Source organism: Gorilla gorilla, chromosome 5 (genome assembly GCF_029281585.2).
Source record: "Gorilla gorilla gorilla isolate KB3781 chromosome 5, NHGRI_mGorGor1-v2.1_pri, whole genome shotgun sequence".
NCBI classification, from domain to species: Eukaryota; Metazoa; Chordata; class Mammalia; order Primates; family Hominidae; genus Gorilla; species Gorilla gorilla.
In genome coordinates, this window is record NC_073229.2 from 193207184 (window position 1) to 193222304 (window position 15121).

A 15121-nucleotide genomic window follows, 5' to 3' on the forward strand; every position below is an offset into this window, starting at 1 on the left:
GTGGAACTGCTAGGATCCCGGTGTAGACACCTTCACCTTTAGTAGACATCGCAAACCATTTCCAAAGTGGTTTCACCAATTTATGTCCCCCCGGCAGTGTGTGAGGATAATTCTCATCCACATGCCCTCTTGCAAATGCCTGGGACCAACAGTCTTCAACTTTAACCATTCCAGGGGTTGTGGAATAGCACCTTCCTCTTGACTTATTTTTCATTCCTTGATAATTATTGAGACTGAGCATATTTTCATATATTAGTTGGCCATTGGATATCTGTATCTCACATAATTTTGTTTTGAACTGATTGCTTTTGTTGTGTTGATTTGCAGAAGTTCTTTATGTATTTTTAATAGGAGTCCTTTGTTAAATGAGTCTCAAATATTTCCTTTTTCTCGGTGGCTTACCTTTTTACTCTCTTAATGGGTCTTTTGTGAAAATAATTTCTTAATGTATATGTGACCCCATTATAATTTCTCCCCCTTCTTGGCTGGCGCTAACTCCAGGATAGGGCTAACTTACTGGCTTATACCTGCATTTTCCTTTCTTCTAATATACACATTCAAGGCCATAAATGTCCTTTAAGCATGGCTATAGTTGTATTTTGTAAGTTTCCATGTGGAGTATTTTCCTTGTCATTTACTTCATATTAATTTTTAGTTTACATTTTTAATTTGGCACATGCTATTTGGAAGTACACTGTTTAATTTTAAAACATATGAGTATTTTCTAGTCATCTTTTTGTTATTAATTTCTGGTTTATTACACGGTGGTCAGAGAATGTGCTCAGTATGATGCCAATACTTTAAAATGTAGCGGGATTCAGAGTTGGGTCAAGCTTAGCAAATGTTTCAGAAGCGCTTGTGAGACGACAACAAAAACATCTTCACAAGCAGTGTCTTATTTCAGTCGTGCAGAAAGCTAAGGCATTAGCACTACCATTACTTACATTCAGGGGGAAAGACATTAAATGAGGCCATACTTGTTAAAACTTTTGAAGACAGAAATACATTTTCAGTAAATTATTATTACTTTAGATTTTTGATTTCATGCTCTGAGCTAATTATTGACTTCAGGTATTGTGTGGTTAGGGGAAGGTTTGGGATTTGGTAACTGTGGAAACCCAAATCCTCACTACCTGTGTGGGTGGCCAGGAGGCCTGTGTTGCCGTCTCGCCCTGGGAGGGTGGCTCCTCCAGTGTGGGATGTGTTGTAGGTGTAACATACACACCGATTTCAAAGACTCTGTAGGAAAGAAAGAATGTAAAGTATGGAATTAATATTGTTATATTGAGTACATGCTGGAATAGTAACCTTAGGGATAGACTGGGCTAAATCAAACGTATTGTTAAAGTGAGTTTCATCCTTTTTTACATGATTAAGGCCGCTCCGGGAAGATTGAGGTAGTGCTGGCCGTGGTGCTTTCTCTCAAGCAAAGTGCAGGCCTGGGAACGGGCACTAACTAACCACAGCTGCTCACTACGACCTACAGGTGCTCTGGATTTTAACCTGTTTTAACTGCCCAATGTCACGGCCATTTTCCACCTTTTCTAAATCTACATTTATAAACATAAATACAAATGAATTGTATTTACATAGTTGTGTATTCAACTGTAGATAATCAGAAATTGACAATGGTTTAAGTAATATTTTTCCTGCTACCGTTTGTTAGAAGGAACTTGGAAAGAGGGAACGACGGGCTCTGAGCGCTCGGGATGTCAGCCGGGACCATGAGTCTTCCGTTGTCCACCCTTCATTGTCTCTTAGGTTCAGAATGGCTGCCACACCCCCAGGCATCACGTCAGCATCCCAGCAGGAGGAAAAACCTGAGTCAAAAGCATTTGCTTTGTAGGACTCTGTCTTTTCCTTCAGGGAGGGATATCTGCTCCCGTCCACAGCTTACAGCTCACCGTGCAGAAATGAGTATTACTGTCTCCATAGGCCCCAGGGAGGCCAGGAGCTGAGCCCACACTGAAGGCAGGACAATGAGGGGCGGGAAGCTACAGGCCATGCCATCTTCCCGGGGGGAAGAAGCCATAGCACCTTGGGTTACAAGGGTTTGACATAACTCTTCCAACATTCCAAAAAAAAAAATGAGGCGACAAAGCATAGTTTCTAAAAGTTTGAAAAAAGGGTTTTTATTAAAAGATCAACAATATAGTTTCACTGAAATATGCTTTTTAGAAAAGACGTGTTTATGTTTTTTATCTTTCTCAACCTGAAATCCAGCTCTGATGTTTTATTGTTGCGGGTCCTTGGAGATGAATCTCTGCTCGTCTTCCCTCATTGGCTTTCCTGACCTTGTGAGGGGAAGACCAGGGTGCTTGACACAAAAGACTTCTTTTCACAGGCCCCTCATCCGGGGGCGGGGCTGCTCTCCTTTCATGGTGGGCACAGGTGGTCTCGTGTTTACATCTGAGCCCTGCTGTTGGCGTTCATGCCCCCAGAGGAGTCCTGCCCCAGAATCAGACTCACTGCATCTTCCTTTTTGAAGACAAAGTTGTATTATGTGATTTCCTTTTGCTTTGCACAAAGCAAGATGCTGTCCCACCGAGGCTGGGAGCCAGTTCTGCATCTTTCAAGTCACAAGCTGATCCTTGACCTCAGGGTCTAAATGACTCAGGGAGGCCCCGAGAGACCAAGGTCCTGTCCAAGCCCACAGAGATGTTGCTCAGGGAGCACTTTTCACTTGAAAAGGCAGCCACACCAGTCTCTCCCCGTCTGAGGAGCCCCCGACCAGGCCGGGCCCCGTGCTCTTTTCCTGTCAATTACATCACCTTTCTTTGGCCCCTGCTGCACTGAATCATGTCTTCTGGAACATCTGCAATGGATACCTGTATCTTGTACCTAAGCACAGCCTCAAACATGTTCTCACTGGGTTTGCTGCCATTTCCTTCATCTCACTTTTTTTTTTTTTTCTGAGACGGGGTGATAAGATTTATTTTTTTATTTTTATTTTTCTTGAGACAGAGTCTCGCTCTGTTACCGAGGCTGGAGTGCAGTGGTGCGATCTCAGCTCACTGCAACCTCCACCTCCCAGGTTCAACCAGTTTTGCTGCCTCAGCCTCCTGAGTAGCTGGGATTACAGACGTGCACCACCACACTCATCTAATTTTTGTATTTTTAGTAGAGACACGGTTTTGCTATGTTGGCCAGGCTCAGCCTTGAACTCCTGACCTTTAGTGATCTGCCTGCCTTGGCCTCCCAAAGTGCTGGGATTATAGGTGTGAGCCACCATGCCCGGCCAAGACAGGGTGATGAGTTTTAAAGAGTAAGATCTGTGTTTATAGTGAGTGCTGGTAAATAAATTTGATGTCTTTTTATTACATTCATTTTGCAGATACAAAATAACTTACTTGGGTACTAAGCCTCTTGATAAAAAATGACTGAGCCAAAAATCCACGTTTTCCTTCATGACTAAGATGGTATGGATATTTCTCTGCCCAAGTTTCATGTTGAATATGGAATGTTGAATGGAATCCCTAATGTTGAAGGGAAGTGACTGGGTTATGGGAGTAGATTTCTCATGAATGGTTTAGCCCCATCCTCTTGACACTGTCCTGTTGAATGGAATCCCTAATGTTGAAGGGAAGTGACTGGGTTACGGGAGTGGATTTCTCATGAATGGTTTAGCCCCATCCTCTTGACACTGTCCTCATGATAGTGGGTGCTCACAAGATCTGGTTGTTAAAGTGTGTGGTGCCTCCCACTCTGCTCCTGCTCTCACCCCCTCAGATGTCCACCCTCTCTTCCCCTTTCATCATAATTAGAAGCTTCCTAAGGCCTCCCCAGAAGGTGAGCAGACATCAGCACCACACTTTCTGTACAGCCTGCAGAACCATGAGCCAAATAAACCTCTTTTCTTTATAAATTAGCCAGTCTCAGGTATTCCTTTATGGCAACCCAAGGACAAGCTATACAGTGAAGCCACATGAATCCCATTAATGCAGTGTGCACTGTAATCAGATTGCTTTCTAATTCTATCTAATTTTCTTCATTTAACATGGGTTGCAAGAATAGTTATATGTAACTGCAGTCAACCCATAAGATGGAACAGGGTAGTTGCTAAAATAAAGCAACATATCAAGAAGTAAGTTTTGAAATTTTTTTATTAATTGAAATTGGATGATCACTTTTAACTTTATTCATAAATCTATCAAAACTTTAGACACGTTTTGCTAAGCAAAAAGGTATTTTAATACAATTTTTTTATTATTATACTTTAAGTTTTAGGGTACATGTGCACAATGTGCAGGTTAGTTACATATGTATACATGTGCCATGCTGGTGTGCTGCACCCATTAATTCATCATTTGGCATTAGGTATATCTCCTAATGCTATCCCTCCTCCCTCCCCCCACCCCACAACAGTCCCCAGAGTGTGATGTTCCCCTTCCTGCGTCCATGTGTTCTCATTGTTCAATTCCCATCTATGAGTGAGAACATGAGGGGTTTGGTTTTTTGTCCTTGTGATAGTTTACTGAGAATGATGATTTCCAATTTCATCCATGTCCCTACAAAGGACATGAACTCATCATTTTTTATGGCTGCATAGTATTCCATGGTGTATATATGCCACATTTTCTTAATCCAGTCTATCATTGTTGGACATTTGGGCTTTTAATACAATTAAACAAATATATATGTACATGTTCACACATGGGTATGGTAAAAAAAAAAAAAAAAAGCTGGTCGCTGAATTGCTTTTGTTAAGAAGCCAAACGACTGTACCTCAGTCTCTGGCAGCAGGATCCTGAGCCTGTTCTTGCAGGAGCCTGAGCCTTTTCTTATGATAACAGACAGCTCTGAACACAAATGTGCTGGTCTTCTTCAGCTTCACGCTTTCCAGTTCTCTATCTTCAGTATCTGTCTCGGGACCCACCTGTAACCTCCCTCGTGTCTTCCATTTCCGAAGGCAAGTTTCTTAGGTAGGAACCATCTCTGTGAAAGGGGAGGCTGCAATGGTGCCATGAAGAAAGACTGGGAATGGTTTCCGTGAAAACACAGCCAGGCCAGGCGCCACTTCTGAGTCTGATGTGTTTGACAACATCCTTCCGGTCTCCTTCCATCTTCTGCTCCTTCCTCTTCCCTCTGCCGAATTTTGCTCTTCCGCAGTTCTTGAGGCACATTTTAGGCCCTGACCAATAAAGACGTAAACAAGCACAAGTGGAAAACAAAACTAGCTTAACCAGTTCACTGCTAATTATTGCCTGTTAGCATGAAAAGAATAGCACAATTCTTCACATTTTTGGTTAAGGAAACATTACCCACACATTCATATGTAAATTGATTCTGACCAAATTGTTTGGAGTGGGAATTTTAGTTTATCTGTGAGCACTGTCTCTCAGGGGCTGAGAATCAGCCCAGCAATGGGAACTATTGCATGCAGGAACACACACCCGCAACACACACACATGCATGCAAAGACAGCAACATGTACACATGCAACACTACACACAATGTGCACAATGCACACACACATGCACACAAAGACAGCAACACAGACACATGACACCAGACACGCACGCACAGTGTGCATGATGCACACACGCACACACATCAACATGTACACATGTGACACCACACACACGCACAGTGTGCACAGTGCACACACATGCACACACACCCCACACACACTCACATCTAAAAGACTGAAGCATCGTCGAGAGGAAACCTTCCAAAGCCATTGTATCTGCAGTGATATTGCCTATAAATCTCAGTCCATGTATTTAGTATGCAATAACTATCACTAGCCTTATTATTGAAAATGCTATTTCTTTGTATTTCTGAGCTCAAATTTCACTAAGATTGGGGTAAACCTAACTTTAATTATTCTTCGGATGTATGCCTCAGTTTAGGAGACTTGCACGGGGCCAATAGGTTATTTACCTAGTATTTATATAATGCTTACCCAGTGTCAGGCACTGCTTCAAATGCTTTGTAAATATTAACTCATTTAATCCTTACAATAAATTCAGAGGGATGCGTGGTTTTACAAATGAGGAAGCTTAAGAACAGAGATGTGAAGTAACTTTCCTAAGGCGACATAGCATTAGGAAGGGAGTTGGCATCTGAACTCCTTGCCTGGCTCCAAAGCTCATCCTCTCAGTCAGACCTCCTGAGGCCACAACATCTCTCTGCTCGCTTGGCCTTCTAGTTACAACACCCACTAGGCTGGGCCCCAGAACTATTTTGTGAAGGTGTCTGTTGAGCCGGTTTTCGTAAACACACCTTATATTCCTGTCTGATGCTTCTTTACTTCACGCCAAGAAGCAAAGGACTGTCTCCAACTGTCTCCAAATGCTCAGACCTCCCCTCCGCACACGGAGGAGGGGTCTCCGTCTGTCATGGTGCTGGCATGCACCGGGGTCCTTTTTCTATCCCACCCACTTCCAAGATGCCCTTTCCAAGACTTACCTGGTTTACAAACACCGTTCTTTTTTGTCTGAAAACTTCCAAGTTCTCCTGAAAGCCTAGGCTTTGGGAAGACCAATTCTTGATAAGCAGCTACTTCTGTGTGAAGAGGGAGAAGAGAAGGAGACGGCGGCAGGGAGAGGAAAACCCCGTGTGTGTGCACATTCCAAAACACCCACAGCCGCAAACGGCAGATCCGATGTTTTATGGTACCTTTTTACTAAATGGTTGTGCTTCTTTCCTTCGTTCTACTGGCCCAAGTCCTAGGTGCTTACCACCAGCTGATGAGGAGGGCTCATTGGATGCTGCCGAGATTTGAAACAAGTCTTCCAAACCAAGGTTTCGACTGTGAAGTCATTTCTTGCTTAAAGGGCCAGTGGAATCTCCTTAAAAAGGAATGGAACATCTTAGCACTCTGTATCTTTTGGCTGAGACGTATGCTTCAAAATAAATGTTTTCCTGTAAACGGGTCCTTACTAAGTGTTGGGGTGAGTGAATATGTGCTCTTGAAATGTGTTATGGTGGAACGAAAGCTTCAGTCACCTGCAGACATTTCCCCGGCGGAGATAAGCTTCTTCCAGTCCGGGCCTGGAGTTTCCCTTACTCCATCGGAAAGGAACCCAGACTGGTGATAATGACAAGTTGGCAGTGTGGCTTTCATGCACCAGGGCCAGTGATGGAAATACTCTATTACCCAAGGCTCGCAGAATGCTATAAACTTGGGGATGGAGGGGCCACAGTGCTGGAGGGAAAAGCATAAAGCAGCCCGGAGACAAGAAACAGACTCGCCAATCAAATGCTGTGCCTTTTCCCTCGGTCCCAGGATGGCTGCCCTCATGATTCTGGTGTAGCCCCTGTCATCCAGCGCCACTGTGCCGGGCTGGCAATGCCGGTGCTCCATATTAGACAGAAGGACAAAGAAAGCTTTTAATTTAGTATCAGAGTAATGAAAACGCCTTCTTCCGTGGATACTGTAACACTGGCAGGGTTTTAAGTAAATGGAATCAGATATTTAAAAAGGATTTGCCGAAAGGAATTAGGAAAGAATGCTTCAAAAACATTTCAAATGCTGCTTAGTAGAGGCTCAGTGTTCACCTAAATCAAAGATGTTTTCCCCATATATTTATAATAATTTAAAATATGTCTACATGTACTAATTACCTATATTTATCTATCTGAATTTTTTCTTCAATGACCAATATACAATGAGTGGTACATACTGCATGTGTACTGTTTTAAAGACATACTGTATATTTAGGAAAAGGGGTTTCACATTTCTGCCACTTTGTGGATCCCTCTGCTTGGCTATCTTTTTAAATTTATAGGCCTTATTTCCCATTAAGACTGGAACACCTTCCAAAATATTTTCTTTTTTTAGACATCTATAATAAGACGAAATAACAGTAGTGGCAAATTCACTGTGCTCTTGAAGCATGCATTGGAGCTCTCTCTTTGCGGGGGTAAACCAGCCGCCAAACAGATCACCTGCGCGGAAAGTCCTTTGCTCATTTTGTGGATCTGAGTTGCTGCCACCTTTTCCGGGTGTTCATGTTCAGAAGGAGAAGCAAGATGGCCCTGTTAAAAAGTCCTACATGGCATTTGTCAAGGATGTTCTGCTCAGGAGAGAGACTGAGGCTTCTGGTGAGAAAACCCTGCAGGCTGGGGAAGTGCAGCTCGAGCTGACCCCCTTGTTCAGGGAGCTGATGAAGGCACATGCCATGGGAATGAGAAAGCCACTCCTTAAGCATCAGTAACAGAAGGTGTCATGTGGATAATACAGGGACTGAAAAATCATAAGATTATTTGGGTGTCCCCACCCAAATCTCATCTCGAATTCCCACATGTTGTGGGAGGAATCTGGTGGGAGGTGATTGAATCATGGGGGCAGGTCTCTCCTGGGTTGTTCTCATGATCGTGAGTGGGTCTCATGAGATCTGATGGTTTTAAAAACAGGAGTTTCCCTGCACAAGCTCTCTTCTCTTGTCTGCCACCATGTGAGACATGCCTTTCACATTCCGCCATGATTGTGAGGCCTCCCCAGCCACACAGAACTGGGTCCATTGAACCTCTCTTTTGTAAATTGCCCAGTCCCAGGTATGTCTTGATCAGCAGCGTGAAAACACACTAATACAGGTAGGTTCAGACAAAGAGTCATTGGCTCCACATGGCGGCAGCTCCTACGCCTCCTGCCTGAGCTGAGGGTCTGGCTGCAAGCCCAGCTCAGGAAAGGAGCTGCTGGAAACTGGAATGATATGAAATAGACCCATCTACAGTTTTTCTGGTCATCTGTTAAAAAAGAATTTAATGCTTACAAGATAACTATCATTGGTAGTAATAGTCTAGGCCCATGACATTCTTTAATATTTGGGAGTATCAGAAATTTAAAGATTAGACTTAGTTATAAATAGAATATTTATTTAGGAACTTAGAGACATCTGGGCATTTCATGTCGTGAAAGTAACAAAACCCTCCCTCTTTGCACGGCTCCAGTACAAATCATGACTGCTGTTGGAGAGGCTCTGATACGCTGTGCGTGCAGATGGTGCCTGAGAGCTGGGGAATGGCGGCATCTCACCCGGGCTTTCTCCTTTCCATCTGGCAGGTGCCAGCTTCTAACCACCATCAGCTGCCATGTCCACTGTCATCTGTTTAGCTAATGGACAGGGAGCACCTACTGTGGGCCAAGCCCCCGACAGGCACCAGAGATTGGGTGGAGACAGACAAAACCAAGCACAGACAAATTCAATTAGTTGTTTTATGGAGGAAAGAAACAAGAACCATGCATGAGAACATCTTGTTCTTGACATCTTCAACCAGACACTGAGGTCGGCTCTCGTCAGCAGCTGGGTCTCCTTGAGGTTGACTGGATGGGGAGGTTGTCTGCATTTCACGTTTTAATTAATTTTTAAAAGTGACTTAGATGAATTATTTCATTGGCTACTTCTCATCCTATGCCAATAAACAAACTGTGAAGCCCAGCAGCATATATATTTTAAAATGCAGTTACAAAAAAGCATAAATAAGAAAACAAAAACAAACAACTAACCATTATTGTGTCATACTAAAACACTGTTTTAATTTTGTGGTATGTTTTGGGGAATTTTTCCAGTTTATTCTCTGAAATAATGTTGTATTCAGAGCATACACCAAAAATAGGAGCCCATTTTTTATCCATTTAAGATTCTCTGCCGTGTCTGTCTATTGCTCATTTGCTGAACCTCTTGTCTCTTTGACTAACAGTATTTATTTTAAAGGCCTAATGAAATATTCCAAAGCAGTTATGAATAATGAGGTAATAGTGAGTACAAGCCACTAGCAGAAGACATGAATTGTGGCAAATGCTGCAAAGCAAAGGCTTCACTTCCATCGCTGCTTTCTCCCATTCCTCAAGTTATCACTGACTGCATTGGTGTTTATTCTTCCCAAACATCTATTCGTATCTTACTACAAATGTATGGAGGCTTGTGCAATATTTGATATTGATCTATTTTTTTAATGTGTATAAGGGGAATCTTACATTATACATTTTTCATGACTGGCTTCGTATGTTAAACATGTTCCTCGTGAGATTAATTCAGGTTGAGGTGTGTAGATACTGTTTATTTATTACCACATCAATGAATGCATTACTATTCACACAGCCCCGTGTTTTCATAAACGTTTACTTGTTTCTAATAGTTCATCCCATTAGACCCTTGTGGAAGGACTTTTTCTAGACTGGAAATCTAGGAGTGGAATATTTGGGCCCCGGAGCCACGGGAACGCACTGGAAATCTAGGAGTGGAATATTTGGGCCCCGGAGCCACGGGAACGCACTGGAAATCTAGGAGTGGAATATTTGGGCCCCGGAGCCACGGGAATGCACTGGAAATCTAGGAGTGGAATATTTGGGCCCCGGAGCCACGGGAACGCACCGGAAATCTAGGAGTGGCATATTTGGGCCCCGGAGCCACGGGAACGCACCGGAAATCTAGGAGTGGAATATTTGGGCCCCGGAGCCACGGGAACGTACTGGAAATCTAGGAGTGGAATATTTGGGCCCCAGAGCCACGGGAACGCACTGGAAATCTAGGAGTGGAATATTTGGGCCCCGGAGCCACGGGAACGCACTGGAAATCTAGGAGTGGAATATTTGGGCCCCGGAGCCACGGGAACGCACTGGAAATCTAGGAGTGGAATATTTGGGCCCCGGAGCCACGGGAACGCACTGGAAATCTAGGAGTGGAATATTTGGGCCCTGGAGCCATGGGAACGCACTGGAAATCTAGCACTGGAAATCTAGGAGTGGAATAGCTGGGCCCTGGAGCCACGGGAATGCACTGGAAATCTAGGAGTGGAATAGCCGGGCCCCGGAGCCACGGGAATGCACTGGAAATCTAGGAGTGGAATAGCCAGGCCACGGAGCCACAGAAACGCACTTCTCCAACTTCAGACGCAGCCACGTTGTCTCCCAGTGGTTGCAGGAATCCCACTCCCATGAGTGTGGAACAGTTCCCTTAACCCTCTCCAGGTTTCTATTTTGTTCATAAACTTACTTATTAGTCCAAATTCTCCAGAAAAACAGAACCAATAGGAGGTAGAGAGATATAAGAGGAGATGGATTATGAACATTGGCTCCTGTAACTATAGAAGCTGAGGAGTCCCATGATCTGCCGTATGCAAGCCAGAAAGATTCTGGTGTAGCTGAGTCTGAATCTGAGGCCTGAAGGCTGGTGAGCTGCTGGTGTTGACTGAGGAGTTCAAGTCCAGAGAACCTAGAGCTCCAGTGTCAGAGGGCAGGAAAGGATGGATGTTCCAGCCCACGGAGAGGGAGGGAGGGAGGGAGAGAGAGAATGTGTATTTCTTTTCCCTGGTAAAGTCGAGTATCCTGTACTCAGTTTACTGATTCAAACATTAATTTCATCCAAAAGCATCCTCACAGAGACATCCATAATAACATCTTACCAACTTTCTGAGCATCCCTCAGCCTAGTCAAGTTAACACGTAAGATTACCCATCATAATTATGTTGCTTTAAATGTACTGACATAACGAATTGTGATATCTTGTAGCATAATTTTCATCCTCTTTTTTTCATCTTTCTTTTGTGCCTGTATTTTTGTGACTACTTTATGACCTTTGTTCTTTATTATAAGGCCTAGACAATCTTGCCACATTTTGTAAAAAAAATCCTGCTGAGATTATAATGAGAAGGGCATGAAATCTATAAATTATTTGCAGAGTTTTGACATCTTCACAATATTGAATCTTTTCATCCATGAACATGGTAAATATTTCCATTTACTTATGTTTTTAATATGCCTCAAAAATTTGTAATTTTCTCTATTTGTATCTCATGAACATTTTGTTAGTTACTTTCTATTTTTATGGGTTTTTTTTCTGTTACATGTAATGTTTCTAAGTCTTGAGTTATTCTTTTTGATGGTGCAAGGGAGTATAATGGAATTTTAACTGTGATTGATAACTATTTTAATTTTTCCTATTAACCTATTTAGAATAGTGCCTGCTCTATATTGAATACTACATAAATGTTTGTTAAAAAAGTAAGGAAAGCTGCTCGTTCTCTAAGTTAACTCTCGGGTAGCTCGGGAGTGATTACAACATCCTCTCTTCCTATCCTGCACCTTGTGTTCCCCGCTCAGTGCTAACATGCACCTCCAGCATAACACTGAATAGAAGCTGGGGTCATGAGCTTCCTTGGTTTCATCTGAAGTCTTCTGGGGAATGTTGCTTCCATGTCACTGTAAGTTCTGATATTTGACATGGTTACTTTAGTTAGCCATACCTTATTGGAATAAGAGTGTTCCTTTATATTTTTAGTTCGCTAATTTTTTTAAATCTCACCATGTAGGATTTTTTCTCCTTGATTTTGTTGCCATAGTAAATTTTGAAAAGCATTAATAGGTTTTCTAACGTTTTTGTCTTGTTGACTTGGAATGTACTCAACTACATCATGATGTAAATATTTTAGTATATTTTTTCTGGATTTTCTTTCTTAACATTTTATTACTTTTGCATCTATATTCATCAATAAGATCGACATGTAATGTTTTATTTTTATGCTATATTTTGCTGGGCTAAGATTTTGATATCATATTCAGTGATTTGGGGAGTGTTCCTCATTTCCTGGTCTCTGGAAGAATATGTGTGGTTATACAGTTATTTGCTCATTTAATGATTACTAGAACACATCTCTAAAAAGACTTTGAGCCGGGGAGATATTTCTTTTCTGTGTATACACTTTTAACATTTATTTCCATTAATAGTCATAAAGAATATTTGGTGAGGACTGAAAGGTGCCAAGGATCTATCTGAAAACTGAATGCAAAGGACAAAGCGACAGCAGACGTGGCAGGGGAGACATGAGGCGGGGCAGGGGCGACATGAGGCGGGGCAGGCGCGACATGAGGCGTGGCAGGCGCGACGTGAGGCGACCCGGCTCATAAACGCTCCTAACGGGGAAAACAGACGAATGAAGGAGTTGGTGATAATATCAGCCACTAACACCTGTTAAGGCTTCATGGCTCCCAGGCACTTGAGAAGTATATTTCTCCAAACACCTTAGGTTGGTTCTGTTATCTTCTTTCTACAGATAGGGAAACTGAGGCATGGCGCATTTAACTAAGAGGTCTTGGATCCCACAGTCCTTAGTGGTGGAGCTGGGATTTAAAACCAGGCAACCTGACACCCCAGCGGGTGCTGTCAACTCTGTCTCACGTTTTTTACTGAGGGTGCCTGTGCCCAGCATGCTTCAGGAGGTCACTCCCTGGTGCTGAAGGAAGGCACAGGCCTTCGGGGATCAGTAAGTGACCGGCAGTATGTACATGTCATAGCACACGCCTGTGTACAGTCTTGTGAATTTCAAAGCATCCAGGATGAAGTTAGGGAGCCGGAGGGAAGGAACAAAATTCCAGCTGCTTTCAGAAAGAAAGACACTAACTCAAAAAGCAGCGGTGATCAGGTTGGCATGAAATTGTATTGGTTGTTGCATCCTGGAGGTAGTGGGGTTAGAAGTGTGTAAGATCGGAGGAACGGTGACAGGTACCCCTGGCTTGCCAAACTCTTTCACTGTCTGAACTCAAGAACCAAACAGATTTGGAATTCATGGTATTGCCCCATAGCAAACTGGCTATCAGGTTCCAATTACACTCACATTCTTCATCCACAGACACCAGAAACACTTGTGTCCAAAAAATTAAATTTATTTATCTTTCTGAGACAAGGAAGAGCGGAATTAAAATGAACCAGGAAACCCTTTCAATAAGGGGGAGTTAAGAGGGGCTTCTGATAGGATAAGGGCTTGTGCTAGGTGATCCCAAGGAGAGATTAAGGAGAGGGGAGCCAATGCTTGATGGGTGAAGATATCTTCATACATTTCGTCCTGAGAGGGGAGATTCGAGTGGGGCGCGCGCGGCCACGGATGAAGTGGCAGGCGTCCCTGTTAGTCCAAGGGGGCTGCAGGGTGGTGTCTGATGTGTGGTGGGTTTGTCTCCCTCCTGCTCCAGGCCCTGCCGCGGTGTGGTCTCAGCTCAGCATCGCTGCTGCCCTCTGAGCCTGGCTGGTCCTCAATTAGGAACAGCAAGATCTGGCTGTTGGCAGAGCATTTCCTCTTTCTGAAAATCCAGGGGTTACACAGACTCAGACACCACAGTTTCTGCCTCAAATTCAGGCAAATTGGTTTGGCAGAAAAAACATATAAAATGTAAATTTGCATTCTTTCTTTATAGTATTTTCTCTTTGTTTCAGATAGGAATAGAAGCCCTTTGTGATTTATTTAGAGGGTTTTTTTTTTTTTGTTTTGTGTTTGTTTTCAAGACAGAAAATAACTTGTGGTTTCAGCCTAAGACTAGGCCTGGTAAAGAGTTTATGCTCATGACTTAGAGGCAGAGGGAAGGGAAGAAGATGGTGCCAAGGAAGGAGAAAGGAAGAGGAAATCTTCCCGTAGATGAAAATGAAGAGAGGTCGGTGATCCTGTGAGTGGGTGACTGGAAATTTCTTGAGGGCAAGGATTATGTCTAATTCATTTTGCCCCCAAATAGCTAAAGAAATAACCAAACAGAGTAAGTGTCCAATGAATATGTATTAATGCAAACATTTATGAAATGAAGAAGGAAAGAAACAGGATATAGATGAACCCAGATTCATTAAAAAGTGTGTGATCCTGTAATGAGGCAGGTCCTGATAAAAACTGAATAACAAAGGAAAAAGTATTCCAACACCAAAGTAAAATCTGCGGTTAGAAGCTAGGAAGAGAAACAGGGCCAATGCTTAGCTGCCTTCTTGGGCTTATCTTCTTTAGTGTAGACGGCTTGGAGGTCTTCGATAGGTTCCTGGGAACTACAGTGATCTGGCACCAGCTCTCACACTTGCAATTTGCGAGGGGGTCTCTGCCTGCACTGCTTTTTAATTTCAAGCTCATATTTTTCAAAAGTATCTACTATTATTTATCTGGCTCTGTGTCTCTCCACTTTTTTCAGAGCCTTTGCAGTGTTTATGTCTTAACATGTTTGAACAGTTTTTATCCATGTATTTGACACAGTGGCTGATGCACCCTTCATTTGATGCAGCAAACGTCACAGTGTTCCAGACGTTTAAAAAGATATAAGGAATTTCAATCAGGGCATTGCTTTAGTAGAAATCATACATGTAGTGATGTTGAGGGACCAGAAGTTTGGGAAGAACATGATTTCTCTCCGGAAAAGTCATCTCCGGAG

General features: G+C 43.0%; 1 long non-coding RNA gene across 1 annotated transcript in view; it reads right to left on the reverse strand.

Annotated features, from left to right (window-relative positions):
* Positions 1–1132: 1132 nt before the first annotated feature.
* The window catches only part of LOC109027216 (uncharacterized), a 40617-nt gene continuing 26628 nt past the window's right edge, over positions 1133–15121 (reverse strand). Inside the window, exon 3 of the long non-coding RNA XR_008680536.1 lies at positions 1133–1239. This is a non-coding gene — a long non-coding RNA (uncharacterized lncRNA). The remainder of the gene's footprint in view (positions 1240–15121) is intronic.